We start from the raw sequence: 16,825 nt of genomic DNA, 5'->3' as shown, positions 1-16,825 counted from the left end.
GCAGCTCTACTATTGACACACAGCAGTGCACCGTGGCTATCCCACTGTGCAACTGGCTGCATGGTGTTTTGGAAAGGGTCTGCAATGACTCATGGGGGCAGATTCAGCATCACATGATGCAGATTTCTCAATCCCATCATTCCATGGGCATCCTATTAGGTTTCCAGACACGTTTCAACTGCCCTGGTAACCTGCGAGCCAGCCATCTCTGTCAGAAAGTATGGATCCTGCACTGCTCTTCGGCACTGTGCTGTGCGTTATGGACACAGGGCTATAAGAGGACCTCAACAGGGGCTATTGGGTTGAGGGAGGGCTTGAAAGAGCATTTTAACAATAAGCCAGAGTAATGTGTGTTGCTGCAATGTGCTGAGCCTGGCATTGTTTGTTTGTACCATGCTATGAACCTTGTAATGACTGTGTGCACACCAGACTATAACAATGCACATGTACTAATTGCTATTGTCAGTGAATGTTAGAGGCAGCCACTACATGACGGAGAATAATAAAGATAAACTCAGTTTCCATAAGTCGCTTTTCATTCCACACCCCATGCAAACATACCTATGCTATGCAGAGGAAAACATCAGACATGCAGGGGGAAATATCTTTAAGAGGAGAGGGAACAGAGACTTCACAAGCACATACACCAACAAACTGGGTGAATGTGCGGTTGTCATTGTGCCTAATCTCCCATGGGGTGGAGTGCCTTGGGTACTGCTGCGGCCCTGGAAGATACATGGAACATGCGGGGAGGGAGCACAGGCAGGTCCTGGAATACTGTTTCTTTTCTAATTAAACTTTGTCTGATTGGAGAAGGTTTCAGCCAGAATTAAAATAAACCTCAAAACATATGAATTTGTTTCAAACAGAGATTATTTACATTTTTATCCAATGACTTGTTGTAGAGTGTTGTAACTCACATGCAGCACACTGCAGTATGAGGTGTACAAAGAACTCCCCCTGCGAGTCTCTCCCCCTGCCTCCCTACAGTGATTTCTCTTTATATCAGGATTTGTGCACCTTTGCAAAGAGGAGAAGATTCGATCCCCTTTGCTTATGATTTCTCTACTTCCATACAGAACTGAGGCAATAAATTCAGAACTCCATATCAGAGCAAAAATAATTATGGGTACAGAGTGGAAAGACAGATTCTTGAAACTGGTGGCACTCGTCCCGTTTTTTTTAAAACCCGATTGCTTTTGAGACACCTCCCTCCTTCCTTTGACAGAAGTGAGAGTCCCAAAGATATCACTGTGCATCTGTGATCACTGCAGAGGTAGAGACTCAAGTCATATTATCCAGATAACAAAAGTTCATTCCAATTCTGAATATGGGCAATGCAATGGAAATACAGTATCTGTCCACATGACTTCAATAATGTTGTACAGAGCCATGCAACCCTGCAATTTATTTTAATGTAACATTATTAAAAGTAAAGAGGTCTTGAAAACTGGGTTTTGTTTTACCTTCTTCAGGAGAAGTCCTGGCTAGAACCGTTTAGTTGGGGTTGGTCCTACTTTGAGAGGGGGCTGGGAACTAGATGACCTCCTGAAGTCCCTTCCAACCCTAATCTTCTATGATTCTAAGTACATTTTTTTCCATTAATAAATAAGCTATAGTAGGTACACAAAAATTCCTACCCTCCATCAGTAATTTAACCCTGCATGGTTTACATCTATATGAAAAAGTGAATGCCAGAGCTATCTGTTTTTACTTTTCCAGTTTCTTTTAATTCTGCTTCTTTTCACACTTCCTTAAAACCATGCCCTCTTTTTCCACAGCCTGAGGCTAACCACCTTGACCCCCACCCTGACTGCTCTGCCCAGTCTTCCACCCATATACCACCATGCTGGCCCCAGCCCCCTCCTTGTAGAAGTGGCATGTCTGCAGCTCTGCACCAGAGCGACTATTTGCCTTCTGCTATGCCTGCTGCAGCTCTTTTTTTTTTCCTCTCTTTTTTATTATTATTATTATTATTATTATTAATAAACACAGCACTGCTGCGTGTCCCTATCGTAGCTCTTCTCCTCCATGCTCTGAGCAAGGTCCTGCAGCTGGAGCAGAGCTGTGCCTGCTCTCCCCACAGACCCCGCAGATCCACCACCTCCTGTGTACTCCAGGCAGGAGCACATTTAGTGCATAGAGCTGCCATGGTCAGCTGGGAAGATGCTATAGGAACTAGTCAAGCTGAGCAAACAGGAAGAGCGATTTCAAAACTTCCTGGGGCTTTACAAGGGGAGGAGCACACACCTATGTACCTGGCTGCAGGAAAGCAGAATTCAAAACAGTGACCAGAGTGGTCACATTAGGCATTATGGGACACTTCCTGGAGGCTACTTAGGGTGATGTAAGCAACGCAGTGTCTACACTGACACTGCATCACTCTAACTACGTCACACCCTAGGCTCTGTGCCTCTCAGGGTGTGTTCTACACTGCAGAGTGTCAAATTTTTTAAGTTGCAGGAGCGTGATCACACCAGGCTCATTGTGTCGGGTATTGCATCCCCACTAGTCTCGCCTGGGTCGACAAAGCAGCGCACCGTGGGTAGCTATCCCACACAATGCAACTAGACGCAGAGGCTTTTGGGAAGGTTGTCATCCTCCCCTGATGTAACATATACCCCCCACTCCCTTCTTATCTCAAACAAACGGACAAACACTTTTTCGTGCCAGTTTTCCAAACCCTTCATTCTCTGCCCCGCATACACTGTTGCCGGAGAGGCATTGAGCCCGCTCAGCTCTGCACTATCATTGTGAGCGTTACAAACACCTCATGACTTATCCTGCAGTACTTTCGAGGCCGAGTCAGAAGCCGCAGTATGGAAAATTTGATGTTACTGAGGCCACCCCGCTACAAGCCATAGAGAGAAACAATTCCTGTTTGCTGTAGGCTGTCAAGCAACATCTTTAGTCGGTAATGTTTTTTAAAGCAGTACAGTTTTATTTGTGATCCATTTCAATGAGGGAGGGGGGGGTATGAAGGAAAATAATTTAACATTCTCATCAGGCTGCTTGGCCATCCAGATCAAAGTGTGACTGTGCAAACAGCAAAGCTGACACGTTCCCAGTTCTTAAAGGGGCCATTGCCTCTTTCTGCTCCCCTACACCGGTGTGGAGTGGAGCATGTACTGCACGCTGCTCAACCTCCTTCTAGAGCGCTTGTGGGTGGGGGCTGGTAAAAAAGTGATTGTTAGTTGGGCGTTTTGGAGGGACTGCAGAGGGAGTCTGTCCTGCCGCTGTTCTTCCTGGAGCTCTACCAGATGCCTCAGCACGTCAGACTGATCCCTCATAATACGCAACATCTCCTGTTGCGTTGCATGCTCCTGCGCTGAATTTTACCGCAATTTAGGTTGGCGGAATGGACATGCCAGTGGAGACATACTTAGGGGGTCGACGTAAACAGCATTACATCGCCCTCCATTGTCAGTGTAGACCAGGCCTCCTTGAGGTGGGTTTATTAGGTCAGTGTAGCAGGCGAGTTAAAGTGGCGAGAGAAGTACTATAGTGTGTACACCTCCAGTTAGGTTGGCATAAGCTGCCTTACATCGATTTAACTTTGTAGTGTAGACAAGGCCTCAGATGAGATGCACTGGGTGGGAGACGTTGTTTGCCTCATCTCACATTCCCCCTCCTCACCACGACATCCCCCACAAGAAGCCACAGCAAAAAAAAAATCATAGTTTTGACGTTCATACTATTACTACCTCATTGTATTTGAAGAGCTAAGATTCAAATCCCCTTCACCCACTTGCAAAGTAAAAGGTCACAGAGCCAAGAAAAGTGACTCTTCTCTAAACTCATCCTGCACCGTCTTGAGCACCCTCCTGTCCTGATGGAGCAGAGTGTGCTTGAGAACTTTTAGGGCGAGGCCCTACAGCCCAGATTCAAATCTCAATGAAGTGAATGGGAACTTTGGATCAGACTCTATATGAACAAACATATTAATGCCAATCTGATCACTGTTAGTATTGCTGACCCATTACCATACCTATATCACAGGGGAGATGTGCTTTGATATCCTGAATGGAACATTCTATCTAAATGCTAATGATTACCATGTTGCAGACTTCTGTTTTTGAGGCTACCATTCTCATGTATGCATGAAAATACATGAGAATGTATTATGACTTGAAAACAGTGCATTTCCACCCCTCCCCTCACCAGTCGTTTCTTCTGCAGAATTACTGGGTACATGCCAATCTGCATTACACACTTTTAATGTTGTTTCTCTAACCTACGTGTCACGGAACTGATCCCATTTCATGAAAAACCATTCGACTGATTTATCAAGGAACTTCATGATAGAACTGAAATTATCCTTTATTCACAGTCTGTCATTAGTATTACCTTTGAGGGTTTTTTTAAAACTCTATTATTGTATTTATTTATAAGCATCTATCTACTGTACTGGGGAATGAACAATGATTACATAAACCTTTGGTAAACTCCACAGGCCAAATCAGCTGTGCAAAAAATATCCCAATTCACCAAATCTCACTCCTTCCCTCATCCTTTCCTTATCCAACACCCTCCTTTCACAGAAAGAGCCAAAAAACTTTGAGGTGAGTCCTCAAGGTAATCAAACCATATATTTAGCTATATTTAGATACGTGCAGGAAGGGGGAGAGAGAGAAATATATTGTAGAGTTGAGAATCCCTTAGAGAGTACACACAGTCACCATTCTCCTCTCTTCTATTAGCTCATGCATCTCAGTTAACACAACTCCTGCAGTGCCATGCAAGTGGTCTCACAGTTACTCAAGACCCAAATTATTCAGGTCTTTATAGGCCAAAACCAATATTCTAAACTTCATCCCCAAACTAAACTGGCAGCCACTGCAGATCAAGAAGCACAGGTATAACACGTTCCTGAGCGAACACAGTTTAATAAGCATTCAGAACCAGCTTCAAGTCAAATTTCCAAATCATCTGAAGGTGTAGAGCTCATTGCAGCAATCCAATCTTGAGGAGACACAACCATGAATCACTGTGGTGAGGTGTGCATCCAAAAGAGTAAAGGACAGATGTTTTGCCAGGTGCAGCCCATAGAAAGGGAACTTGGCTGCTAGCTGAGCACCCAAAAGCAGTTGGGGAATTCAGCAAAACATCCAGGTTCCAAACATCAGTAAAAACTGATAGGCAAAATCCCTTAAATCGAGATAACGGATATAATCTCCTTTGGTTCTTCTAGTTACATCCCACAGCCTGTAAATATTACCTCAGCTTTATCTGGATCAAGCCTTGGTCAGCTAGCTTTCATCCAGCCCCCAACCTCCATTCACTACTGGGCAGGTTGTTCAAGTTTTAGGAGATGGAAATAGACCATGTATGAAATCAAAACCAGAATAGCCACATACTGGCCAACAGGCAGTAGAGCTGACACTCTATTTGTAGATTAATGATGATAGATACTAGAAGTCCACTGGACCATGAAGCCAGTCCATAAGGGCTCAAATAAGCCCAGAGTTCTGTACGCACTGCACAGTTTTCAAAGTTACCAAGAGATTTTTATTGCTTTTCTATCGTAAAAACAAAACAAAACTGGTTTGAACAAGTGAAGTCATCTTTTTAAAAAAGGAAATCATAGAAATGTAGAATTGAAAGGGACTTTGATAGGTCATCTATTCCAGTCCCCAGCACTCAGGCAGGATTAAGTATTACCTACACCCTGACATATGTTTGTTTTACCTGTTTTTAAAAACCCTCCAATGACAGAAATTCCACAACCTTCTTAGGTAATTTGTTCCAAGGCTTAACGACCCTTACCCGTGCCTAACCAAGTCTTCTGTGCTGCAATTTAAGTCCTTTGCTTCTTATCCTATCCTCAGTGGTTAAGAAGAACAATTTATCATGCTCTTCTTTATAACAACCTTTTACATACTTGAAGACTTAGGTCCCCACTCAGTCTTCTCCAGACTAAACAAACCCAATTTTTTCAGTCTTTCCTCGACAGTCATGTTGTTTTCTAGACCTTTTATCATTTTTGCTGCTCTCCTCTGGACTTTCCACAATTTGTCCACATTTTTCCCTGAAGTGTGGTGCCCAGAACTGGACATGGTACTTCACTTGAGGCCTTATCAGTGCTGAGTAGAGTGGAAGAATTACTTCTTGTGTCTTGCTTACAAATCTCCTGCTGATACATCCCATATTGACTCATGTTCAGTTTGTGATCCACTAAAACCCACAGATCCTTTTCTGCAGTACTCCCTCCTAGGCAGCCACTCCCCATTTTGTATTTATGCTTTTGATTTTTCCTTCCTAAGTGAAGTACTTTGCATTTGTCCTTATTAAATTTCATCCTATTTATTTCAGAATATATCTCCTGGTAATAACCACAAAATGTTATAGTATGCTGTGCTATTAACCAAACCATTTATGAAGATATTGAACAGGACCAGATCTAGGACAGGTCCCTATGGGACTCCACTCGATATGCCCTCCCAGTTTGACTGTGAACCATCCATTGCTAACTATTCTGAGCATGGTTTTCCAGCCAGATGGGCAGTCACCTTATAGTAGGTTCATCTCTAGACTATATTTCCCTAGTTTGTTTATGAGACGGTCATGTGAGACAATATCAAAACCTTATTAAAGTCGAGATACAGCACATCTGCTGCTTCCTCACAATCCACAAGGCTTGTTACCCTGTCAAAGACGGATATTAGGTTGATTTGACATAATCTGTTATTTATAAATCCATGTTCACTGTTACTTATTACCTTATTGTCTTCTAGGTACTTACAAATGCATTGTTTGATTATTTTACTATTTATCTTTTTAGGTACTGAAGTTAAGATGACTCATCTATAATTCCTTGGGTTGTCCTTTCTCTTTTCGTATACTGGTACTATATTTGCCCTTTTCCAGGCCTCTAGGATCTCTCCTGTCCTCCTCTGGATGTTGCAACCAGGTGCATGGGGCTACAGCATCACTCAGATTAGCCAAAGCTCCCCCCCTCCCCCATGACGAAGGGGTGGACAGGCCAAATTTCAGTAAATTGCGCAACAATTCCATGTGCCAGATTGCAATACCTGGACCAAGGAGCCGGATCTGCCCCTGCAGGCCACAGGAGCTGCCATTGTGGGCTCGCTCATCAAGCCTCACTCAGGGCCTCCCATCTGCACCAGGCCAGTGGGTCAACCCACCGTCCTAGAGCCTTCCTGCACAGAAGTCATAGACAAACAGACGCCCTGGAATCTGAGACATTTTCACCGCCATGACAAACCTGCAGCCCTGCTTATCAGTATTGTGAAGCCTTTCTGAAGTTTATATTGTTTTCTAAGATGTTTACAAAAAATAAAGTTACTATCAACTACATGGTTTATTTTATTTCCTGAGACTCCTTTTTAAAAGGTCACCTGCTTACATGTATTTAGCATTTCATATACTAGGATGACAAGATATGGAAAACATCTGCCTTTGTAAGGGGATGGCCTTTCTCATATAAGTGGAGAGTCCATTTCTCATACACTGAGGAATCTCTTAGGAATCAGAGGTGTTCTACATTTCACACATCAAAATATCTGTAAGTAAACAGCCATTGCACTTCATGATTCATATACAGTAAACGACTTGTGGTAAACAATCCGAGCACAAAGTGTTCCTCCAAGCCCCAACATTAGTCTATTCCTGCCAAGCGAGGCTGATGCAATGAGATACTTTCTGCCTCCAGCACTTTACCAACGATGGCAGATTCAGTGCCCCTTGGCCTGTTCTTCCCACATTGCCCCTTACCTTGGAAAACCATCCCAATTACACCCTGCCAGACCGTTTCTCTTTCCTCATTCAAATCCCTCCTATACAGTCACCTCCCTGGTGGTACCAATAAAGAGAGAGCTAATAAATAAGACACTTTTTAATTAAAAAGAAACCCAATCGTCTACTGAACCATTATAATGTGCACATACTGAGCTGAATAACACACCCTCAGTTCTACTGTTATTCCTCACTTTTTGCTTCCCAGTTTAAAGTTAAATTGCAACAATGTCTGTCTAGCAATGTTTTAGGGGTTGGAACATCTACAAATAGTCAAAGTAATACTGCCCATCTTGTTTCCTCAGTACAGAGAATTCCTCGCATATATTCTATCCGAGACAATCTGGTATTTGGAATAGCATATGCAGCATTCCAAAGGCCAAAGCTCGACTCCCTGGTTGATATTCTGTGTGTGACATGAGCATTCATATAAAGCAACAACTGGCAACTTTTGCAGCATTAAAAAGGCTCATGAGCAACTTCATAGAAGCAAGGATCACATTAGTATATATGCTTACATAAAATTTACACACAGTCCTAGGAAAAAGATCTTGGAAGTAAAAACCTTACTAATCCAATATCCCCAAGACATATGCTAACATAGAGTACACTTTTAAAGTCTCCAGACCACTGGCTAGAAGAGCTCTCATCCCACCCCTGGCTGTTTGAAGACAGCAAGGTTTCTTCTGCTCTCTCTTTATTCCATCCTGCTTCCCCCACAGTCTAAGGGGAAACTCTGCCACCTCCTGTTAAAATCAATGGTGCTAATTGCTCAGTAAAGTGCTACTCCAAGGGAGCATGGGAACAGAATCTGCCTCATGCAAGCACTTCTGTTCTCCCCACCTCATTGGAGTGGGGTGTTTAGGCTGCAGGCAGCTCCAGATCCTCACTGGAGGAAGAGGATTTCTTATTGGAGACTTTTTTTGCCTCTCCACAGTGGAAAGGGACCCAATGATTTACTTATAGTAATAAACACTACTTTAGTTAGCGTGTGCAAGATCAGACTTCTTGACTGTAATAGCAAGACTCCACGTATGGGGATACCAATGGATGCATTCTGTACATCATTAAAACAAAAATAGTGAGATTTTCCAATGTTAAAGACACAATTGTATCAGTACTGAGGATGATCGGACTAGAGCAAAACACTATGCTTGATGGAGCTTAGAGAATACGCAAAGTGCCTATCACTAGCAGTTACTTCTAAAAGTTTACTATTATGAATAAATTGGTAATTCCAGCTCAAATGACAAAAACAAAAAACAAACACTGATGACTCACTTAAATAGGCAAACATTTTTCTGCATTTTCCACAAGAGGCTTTCCAGGGAAACCCATTAGAAGCTGAAAAGACAACCCAGGCTGCCTGGTTTGCACACTTTTCATAATTAAAATGTATCAGTATAATATGATGCAATTAACAAGTTGCAATTCTTGGCATGCAAGGTTGAGATAACATGGAGGAGAAGATAGATAAAACCTATTTAAACAGAAATGTTTTTTTAAAGCTATTTTGGACAGCTTTCAATAAACATTCAAGAAGATTCAACAAGACATTTTAATCCCAAATCACTCTAGCCCTCCCCAAATAGCGTAATTTAAATCAGCATCCTTGTCTCAAACAAACCTTTTCAATATCTCACCACAAATCTATTCCGATTAGGTCTATATCCAGAAGCGTTTTCAGCTCTGATATGAACGAACAGGTATGTAAAGGCCTTTTTTAAATTCCACTTAAACTACTATCAATTTGACAGATGTTCTCAATGAATCTTTCTGATTTATCTTATTAAATGTTTGCTGGCAGGCTGACAGAAGGATTTGTCAAGCACTGAGCCACATTCTACTTTCACTTACACCAGTGTTAAAGAAAGCAATTCCACTGGCTTCAATGAAGCTATTTCACTGAGCGCAGAAATGTGACCCAGCGTGTCTTTACGGGGCTGCTCCTTGCAGTTATGGCAGGAGCAAATTGCAAGTGTGGTTGAATACACGAAATATACCGAGTTAAGATATTTACTGTGACTGTCCAAGAAGTAACTACTTTTGGGAAACATCTTCTTGTTTGGACTCTAGCGATAGTACTGAATCGGTCTGTAGCAAATATCAGGTAAATTTGGGCACTCAGGATTTTACTGTGAGTAAACCCCAACTACTAACAGTTATTCCATTTTTCTTAATATGGTTGGCTCCAAAACTTTAATTTGTAGAATTTGTTTTAAAAAGACTTCATTCAATTTTACTTACAGTAAATCACACTACAAAATAACACTTTATTGTTATACTGTGCCTGGAAAGCGGGGCACTGATTCCCCATTAGCCTTGGTTTTATAATAGCCTACATGTTTTAACAGACAGAGCAACATTACTGATAAAACAGGGCTTTGCAGATACACACAAGAGACAGCCAAATTTGAACATAAGAGAAAATAATACTAGTGTGATGGCACCCCCTAAAAAGTCCTTGCTATCTTATGGAATTCTATTCCATAGAAACAATAAGTGACTGATTTATCTACAGAATGTTATTTCAACGTAAAACATCTCCTACCTTTTCAAGGCCACATTTTTTCTTTTGATAAAGTTCTTCCATCAAAATATTTTTATAGGGTCACAATGTTTTGTTTGGTTTTGTATTTCATCATGGCTCTGTTACATACATCAAGCAGCAGCAAGCAACTTTTCAGAGAAATCTTCCAGGGCTTGAATTTATGTCAGCTACTGTAACCCACTACTTAAACCCCACCCAGTGCTACGAGGATGGAGGCAGAGAACATATTGGGATTTACCAAATGCAGATAGAAACAGGAAGACTGGCGATCTCTAAGCTTCAATGCAATTCAGCCTGACTATAGCCTGGATACTGATTTGTTTTAACAAGATAATAAAGGCAATACATAGGTCCACAGGAAGAACTGTGTAATAAACAAACTTGGGACAGCTGGGAAGGAGGGCGGGATTAAATCTGGAGACTAACCAGAATTCCAACAACTGCTGGATAGACTAGCCCAGTAGTTCTCAACCAGGGGAACCTGTACCAATGGGGGTCTGCAGATGTTTTCCAGGGGGTACCACAACTCCTCTATGTATTTGCCTAGTTTCACAACAGGCTACATAAAAAGCACTAGCGCAGTCAGTACAAACTAAAATTTTGTACAGATAATGACTTGTTGATACTGCTCTATATACTATACACTGAAACGTAAGTACAATATTTATATTCCAAGTGATTTATTTTATAATCATACAGTAAAAAAGGGAAAGGAAGTAATTTTCCAGTGACAGCATGCTGTACCGCTTTTGTATTTCATACCTGATTTTGTAAGCACTTAAACGAGGTGAAACCCGGGGGTTCGCCAAGACAAAAGCAGACCCTGAAAGGGGTACAGCTGTCTGGAGAGGTTGAGAGCCATTTGTCTAGGCAAGCCGAAGAGAGACACCAGCCACCCGTCTCCGGAGCAATGTCTCCGCCAGCCTCGCCCGAGGAACGACATCTCCTTTGGGCTTGCACTGAACACTGTGCCCACCTGGCACCTGCAACTCCCCGCCCGGACTACGGCCCCGGCATCCCTGCCCACGGACAGCACTGCCGCGGCAGCTACACTGGGCACGGAGAGCGTTTAAGCACAAGCCCGTGTTAAAAGAGAGCGAACCACACAACCTGTATAACCCCTCGGGTAGGCACGACTCACTCCGCCTACCAGCGGAGCGCGGGCAGCCCAGCCAGCCCCTTGCGCACACCTGCCCCCCAGGGCTGTCTAGCCCCGCTATAACGGCAGCACCCCGGCTCCCTCCCTCCTGCCTTCCCCGCCGTCGCGCTCAGGCGGACTTGGCCAAAACTTTCCCGAGTTTCACACGCCGCCAGAGAAGGCTCCATCCCCAGCGAGCCGCCGGGCACAGCGCTCCGCCCGGCCAAGCTTTCCCGAGGGCCAGGCGGGGAGCGGGCGGCCGCCCGTGGGCGCACCGAGCAGCCCGCGCACTTCCCGCCCGCGTGCCGAACCCACCCTGGGGCCAGGGTCAGCGCCCGCCCCCGGTGCCCGCAGCGCGTGTGCCCGAACTTCCCGGAGTTCCCGCCCCGCTGAGAACAGAGGCGCCTGCACCAGGGCCAGCGGTGCGCGCGGAGCGACCCCGCCGCCCACACCCCGGCTTGCCCGGGACGGATCGGATTACAGCCCGCCGGCGGAACAACAACCCGCAGCCCCGGGCAGCCGGCGCCTGATGCCCTCCGAAACCGGGGACTGAGCCCAGCCGCGCCTTACCTGGCGGCTCTCGCTCTCCTGCCACCGCAGCTGTGCCGCTAACGTCCCCCCATCTCGCCCCGGCGCGGGACGCTCAGCAGCCGCCGCCGCCTCCTTCTCCTCTCCCCATGGCTGCTGCTGCTGCCTGCGCCCCGCTCGGCAGCGCGCTGGCTGGCAGGCAGCCTCCCTGCTGGCGGGGGGCGGCGGGGCTGGGAGCGAGGGGGTGGGCCCGGCTCCTTTAAGGGGGACTCACTCGTGCCTGCCCGACTCTGTCGGCTGGCTCCGTCCTGGGCCTGGGGGAGGGGAGGAGGAGGGCCATGGCCATGGGCTGAGAGAGCAGATGGACAAGCGGGGAGCCGCTCCCTTCCCAGCCCGGGAAGAGCCGGCGGAGTTAGTGCGTGTCACTTCCGCCTGCAGGAAGATATTGGTATTGCAGAGCGTTTGCCCGGCCGGAGCCACACTCTCAAGTGGGGCTGGAGGGGACGGAGTCAGCCCCGCTTCCAGTGCCAGCGCCAGGGTTAGAAGCTCGGAGATCAGAGATCCAGGGCCTGCCCCGCCACGGACCTGTGCATGCAACCCCCCTCACCCGTGTCCTGAGCGCCTCCCCTGGGCTCCTCGGCAGCCTGTGTGCGCCCCAAGCTCAGAGCTTCAGTTTTAAAGGGAAACAGTTAAAATCATTCAGCCAACTTCAGGGAGGGCCCCTGGGCTAAAGGTGGACGTGACTGAGGATGCATCTGCCACCTCCGTCCAGCTGGAGAGCAGCCCTCCGCACTCTGCCGCCTCCCTCTGCTTTCTTCCAGCCCCAGCCTGCAGGCACTTACTTTTTCCAGTAGGAGAGGAAGATAAAACATCCTGTTTATGAGGACACCCTGGACATCCATTTCTGCCTCCCTGGCGGTTATCTGCGTTGTGGGCAAGATTGGCAAATCATTTCTGCGCCCAGCATCGTTTTATTCCTGTAAAGTCAGTCCTGGATGAGCGTTCATAGCCACCGTTTTACCAACAGTCATTTCAGAGGAAGAAATTTTCTTTTTCTTAATAAAACAGCTTAATTTACAGCCAACTAAATGAGATTTTATCGAGAAATACAAATTGAAGAACAAAACACACAATACAGGGCTTGATTTTTTTTTAAAACTACTGCACCTCGGGGTTGCTAAAACAAGAATAACATAATACAATTTGGTGTTTTTCATACAGTCCCGAATCTCAAAAATTGCTTTGCAGAGCTAAATAGTGCAATTATAGAGATGAAAAATAGCAAAAGCAAGGGAGCAATTAGGAGGTATATGCAAGGTTAATGAAGCAATACAAAAGCTTAGATTTTATCAGTCGTCCCTCTGAAATATATTCAACAGGTATTTAACTACTTTTTGTCTACAGTTAATAATATGATTTTCATTTTATGTAGCTACTCAAAACACTTTTGGCAATAAAAGGCTATAATAGGAATGATTATAGTTACATTCCAATTCAATTTATTTTATTAAATTTGCATTCAAGATAATGAGGTTGGAGACTTAGGCCCAAATCTTACAACCAATTCACTATTTTAAATATACATAACTGAACTGTTCCAGTGAAGTCAGGGGTCTGCCTGTTTGAACAAAGTTAAGTTTGTGTGAGCATTTGCAGAATTGGGGCCTTAAGTGTCTCCAAGCACTGGATTCACAAGAGAGGGATTTAGTCAGAAAAAACTACAGTAACCTAAAGAATCCAAAAGCTCTTTTCAGCTCCATCCATATGCTCATTAAGTGAACTCTAACACTTTGTTACTAGGTCAATTCCACGTGCTTCATAATGGGTATCTTAAAACATTACTATGATTTGTAAGTGTAGAAATCCCTGTGATGTGAAAGAGGAATTAAAATATCTGAGGTTTTTACAAAAATGTTTTGTAGGGGCTCGGTGGCAGCCGCTTCTCAACATCTGAAATGCTAGTTATGTATAGATAAGAGAAATGCTTTTTTCCTCCTGTTTCATTTCACAGGTTTGAATAAGCATTAAAAATTAATAGACTGATTTACTTCCCTGGTGCTGTTGCTTACCTTGATAAAAGGTGCTTTTGCTTTGGGTCTTCTTACTGCAGATGATTTGCTTCCTTGGGGTTGGATACAAAGACTTCAATGGGCTGCAGTCAGGGTGTCAGGCTGTCTGGAGTGGTTCACTACCATGAGTGCCACCCTCAGGGCAGACTGTCAAACATTAGGGCAGACACCTCAAACTGGTTGTATGTTCTATAATTAGATTTCACCAACTCAGCAACAAATGTGAATTCCTAAAGAACTATAACAGAGGCACAGATCCCTTGGGCATTCCAGTCTATCTTGCCACCCAAGCAAGCTGGACTGTGTGATAGATAGTCATTTTACACAAAAAATGACAAGGCAATTACTCACAGTCCCAAAGGACCAGTCATTTACCCCAAGTCATTTATACTCAGATCTCAAAAGAAAGGCCATGCCTGTAGCCAATCCTGTAATAAACTAACTAAAGATTTATTAACTGAGAAAAGAAATGAGAATTGTTTACAAGGTTAAAATAGGAAACACACACACAAATGAGTTACAGTCTTAGATTTAAAAAGCTAATATAAGCTTCTATAATATGCAGCTCTCTATGTCCTTAAGGTCTGACCCATGCCAAGCAGCATGGGGATCTCTTGCTTATGTTTAGGAATCTTTTCTCCTCAGAGTCCAGACAGCATAAAGAGACCCAGATTCTCCTTGTCAGAGATTTTTATCCCCTTCATTTCAGAATCTAAGCTGACGGGATGAGTTCATATATAGATCTCCCCTTCCTGGAGGGAGTTAGGAATGCAATCAACATGTTCTCTGTTCTTTGATGCTACACAATGCCTCATTTGCCTTCAATGTGCCACCTTGCATGCAGGATGCATACTTAACCTTAATTAACGTTTCTTTTCATGTTTGGTGAGTTACACAATTACAGAGGCTTACAATACAAACACTCAATATAACTTTATATCAGGGGATACAGATATTGTACGTAGGATTAATAAACACACATTCCATAAAGTCTAAACACTAAACACATTCTTATAACACTGATACCTACTTTAACTATACTCACCCACAGGTAAGTCAAACTGGTTTTCAGCTATGCACTTGTCAGTGTTCAGTGCGTCCCTGGGCCTTGGCATGAGCTGGCATCTGGTCTGCCAGAATCACCCAGGCCCTTTGATCTCAATCCTGCAAACATATGGATAAAGTTATTATTCTTGAGTGGAGGGGTGTAAGGGAAATGGGGGCATTTTTACATACTCTAATACAAGTGAACAACACATCTACCCCCACTTGTCTTCTCTCTGGCTGTTAAAAATGGGGAAAATCTGTTTTTAGAACTAAAATGATAAGTTTTGTTAGTGGGTGGCCACATAGATTTGGTTTGGGTTCTATGGCTCACGTTTTCTGTGCTACTAATGTTCGCCACCACAGTCCAATGTCAGTTGGAAGATGATTTCTCCTTCTTTGGACTATTTGGAAATGCTGGCCTTAAACCTTAATTTCCATATACTCATACAGAGATACATGTGTACCTAGATGATCTTCATTTCTCCAAACTTGAGGCCTCGTGTGATATATGTAAACTGTTGCCACATTAAAAGGCTGCTTGCATGGCTCGAAACTGATTGAAATGACTGATTAGGGAAACAAAGTGGATGAGGTAATATCTTTTATTGGACCAACTTCTGTTGATGAGAGAGACAAGCTTTTTGAGACCTGACCTGAAGAAGAGCTTTGTGTGCTTCTAAAGCTTGTCTCTCTCACCAATAGAAGTTGGCCCAATAAAAAATATTATCTCTCCCTCCATGTCTTTCTGATATAATAGGACCAACACAGTTACAACTTCTCTGCATACATGATCATTTAGTAAGGGAATATATATATAATTAATAATAATAATAATATAATATATATATATATATATATATATATGTATAATGGGATCCATGAAGGGACTTAAGCATTGCAACATTGGGCATCATAGCGCCTAAATTTTAACTGCCTAGAAAATCACTGGAACAGCACTAAGAAATACAAAGCTTGAGTTATGTGCCCAGGCCTCCCTATGCAACGAATGGGGAGAGACAGGCACCTTAGAATGAAATCCACAAAGTCAGTAGGTCAGGCAGAGAGCCGCCTAAGCTAGCCAATGGGAGATACTGCCCAGATGGGTGTGTGCTAAGACCCACCCCTCGCTCAGAGATAGGTACCTAGAGTTTGGGCTGCAAGGAGGCACCAAGCTGTGCTTGTGATCCAGGAACTGGGTGAAGATAGACTCTCAGCCATTTAAATTATGTGGGACCCAAAGCAAAATAGCCAGGGGGGAATCTTTAGTCTACTGGATCAGGTACTCACCTGGGTGTGGGAGATCCCCCCAGTTCAAGTTCCCCTTCCTCCTGTGGGGGAGAAGGGATTTCAAGAAGGATCAGCCACCCTTCGGGTGAGTGCCCTAATCACTGGGCTATGAAATAGCCTGATGTAGGGCTCAGCTCAGTTTCTCCTACTGAAGTTGTTCCATTTTAATTAAATAATGCAATATTTAAATAATTGGGTGAGGGATGTATTTAGAATAACTCTATAGCCTAGTGGTTAGGCACTCACCTAAGAGGTGACCGAGCCCTGTTCAAATCTCTTTTTTTCCCCACCAGAGGAGGGGGGACGAGAACGGAGGAGCTCCTACATTCTGAGCAACTGTCCTGTCTCCTAGGATAAAGGTTATAAAGGGAAGGGGACATGCCTCTCTCCCATGGCTGATTTATGTGAACTTTCCTAAAGGGGCCAATCCAATAGGCATGCTCAGAGGTG

The 16,825-nt window shown here is 44.1% G+C and overlaps 1 protein-coding gene across 6 annotated transcripts in view; it reads right to left on the bottom strand.

Annotated features, from left to right (window-relative positions):
* GHR (growth hormone receptor) overlaps positions 1-12,904 on the bottom strand; it is a 161,507-nt gene extending 148,603 nt beyond the window's left edge. For 2 of the 6 annotated variants that reach the window (XM_067545581.1, XM_067545580.1), the window contains exon 1: positions 12,015-12,225. The gene's annotated coding sequence lies outside the window, so the exon portion shown is untranslated. Of the gene's footprint in view, positions 1-10,306; positions 10,529-12,014; positions 12,226-12,814 lie in introns of those variants that run through there. The other 4 variants (XM_067545586.1, XM_067545583.1, XM_067545582.1 and 1 more) reach the window with 4 other exon arrangements.
* Positions 12,905-16,825: the final 3,921 nt, after the last annotated feature.

The sequence above is a fragment of the Emydura macquarii genome, unplaced genomic scaffold, assembly GCF_026122565.2.
Source record: "Emydura macquarii macquarii isolate MOO-44397 ecotype Brisbane River unplaced genomic scaffold, CSIRO-AGI_Emac_v2 contig_1045, whole genome shotgun sequence".
Taxonomy (NCBI): Eukaryota; Metazoa; Chordata; order Testudines; family Chelidae; genus Emydura; species Emydura macquarii.
This window is presented reverse-complemented; position numbering and strand designations above follow the sequence as displayed.